The sequence below is a fragment of the Manis javanica genome, chromosome 8 (assembly GCF_040802235.1).
Source record: "Manis javanica isolate MJ-LG chromosome 8, MJ_LKY, whole genome shotgun sequence".
Taxonomy (NCBI): Eukaryota; Metazoa; Chordata; class Mammalia; order Pholidota; family Manidae; genus Manis; species Manis javanica.
The window spans coordinates 70,597,248-70,599,336 of record NC_133163.1 but is presented as its reverse complement, the minus strand read 5'-3'; the positions used below and the strand labels follow the sequence as shown (position 1 = coordinate 70,599,336).

Genomic DNA, 2,089 nt, shown 5'->3' with positions numbered 1-2,089 from the left:
TCTCTCGATCAAGTGAGAGAAGCAAGATTTGAAAAACCTCCTGGAATTGTGAATACAGTAACTCCAGTGAAAGTGTAGGGTGAAAAATGCAGTTGCAAAGGGCAGCGGGCTGGGAGGGGGCGTGGGGGCCTGGGAGGCTCTGCGGCCAGGTTTCCCCCCGGAGTACAGAGGCGGGAGGACAGCCCCACGTGGCTGTGGCTCCGCTGTCCCACGAGACTTTGCCGGAGGCACGCACGCCACTCAGGTGTGTCATGGATAGTAACTTCTGGAGAATTAGAAAAGCCTCAAACAACAAAATTCCCAAGGTGTCCATTTGGTATTCTCCAGCGAAAGTGCCAGTTCATCGGGATTTAAAGGTCAGCCACGCGTGTGTATCCACAATATTTTCGTTGCAACCTTTTATGTGAGGAAAGGCTCTGCTGTGAGGGTTAATTCTAGGGAGTCTGACATTAGCCTGAGCTGTTCTGCTGAAGTTAGAGCTGTGCCGCGAAAGTACTGACTCCTACTCAGGAATGAATTGTACTGATGAATAATAGTACTGCTTTTGAGCTGAGGGGCCAGGTGAGTTTCCGGTGGTTTGTCCCGGCTTGTGAGCAGTGTTTACTGGTGACAGAGAGGTGATGGTTTGAGTGAGACAGCGTAGCTGGTTACTTCCCAAAAATGTGCGTGGTGGTGCGTGCCTGTCTTGGTTCCCAAGATGTAGGGTGCCTACCTGGGGGGTGGGGGGGTTTCTGATATGAAAGAGAAAGCGCTTCCAGTACAGCCCTGCCTGTGGAGGACAGCTGGTGCCAGGTCCTGGTTCGTACCTGGGAGGCATCCTTCGGTGGAAATGCATTTCTTTATGTCAATGCTGCTGCTATTTTGTATTCATGTTTTACAGTAACCTGTAGATTCTTAAGCATAATTGCGAGTCCTGTGAGTTCTTAGCAGTCTAAACTTGTCTGGTTCCCATAATTTGCAAAGCCTCCAACAAGAGAAGAAAAGAAAAAAAAAAGTCAGAAGAAACCGAGGGGATGAAAGAGAAGAAAACAAAAGCAGGACAAAAAAATCTGTGACTCTTATCAAGAAGAAAGGAGAAGGTGTTTATTGCCTTCAAAACAATAGAATTAGTGGCTATTTGAAAAAAATTAGTAGAAAGTTTGAAAGATAAAGTACGAGAAACTACAAAGTAGGAAAAAAGTCAAAGAGATGAAAAGTAGCGGAGGAAAGATACATGTTTAAATGTTTTCTAATAAAAGTTCTAGAATGTCAGGGAAAATGGAGTGGGGATAAACTAAAAAAATTCATAAAAGTCCCTGTAATGCTAACCATGATTCCATATTGAAAAGGCATTCACCAACTACTAGCCCAATGAATTAAAATAGTCCCAGCCAAGGTATACCATTGTTATGTAGATTTGTAACCCCAGAAATAAGGATAAAAAGTTTTAGAGAGAAAAAAAACACCCAAACAAAGGATTATGTGATTATAGAATACCAGCAATATAGAGAAAAATATAAAATATTTCTGAAGGATAATTTCTAAAAAACATTTACAATGAGTGATTTAAAAATTATAAAATTACAAAAACATTTATAATATACCCATATTTGTAAGTTATTGTCATAACATATGCCTCTAAAAATGTATGAAGATATTTTTTCATGCTAAGGAACAAGATGTTACACAGTTGTGTGTATGTGTGTGTGTGTGTGTGTGTGTGTAAAATACTTCATGAATTTGATGTCATCCTTGAGCAGGTGACATGCTAATCTTCTCTGTATCATTCCAGTTTTAGTATATGTGCCCATGAAAGGAGTACTACTATAGGTTTTTGATTAATATGAGTACTAATAACTAAGTAAATAAATAATTATTTTAAGTGTTGCAAATAGTAGTCACTTACTATTTCAATAGGAGAGATGACAAATCTTTCTAATCACTAACTATCCTGTGCTGGAGTTGAGAACACTAGAAAATAAAATGTTGGTATATTGATAATTTTTAAATGTTAAATGTTTTACAAAATATTAAACTTTTTGATTTTAAAAATATAAACTGAAAATTTATCATTTTTATCACTGAAGTACATGATAGTGACTGGATATTG

At 38.8% G+C, this 2,089-nt stretch overlaps 1 non-coding gene across 1 annotated transcript; it reads right to left on the bottom strand.

Moving 5' to 3' along the window:
* Positions 1-1,695: 1,695 nt before the first annotated feature.
* LOC118968585 (U6 spliceosomal RNA) lies at positions 1,696-1,801 on the bottom strand. Its single transcript, XR_005056319.1, has one exon. It is a non-coding gene; the product is annotated as a U6 spliceosomal RNA (small nuclear RNA).
* Positions 1,802-2,089: the final 288 nt, after the last annotated feature.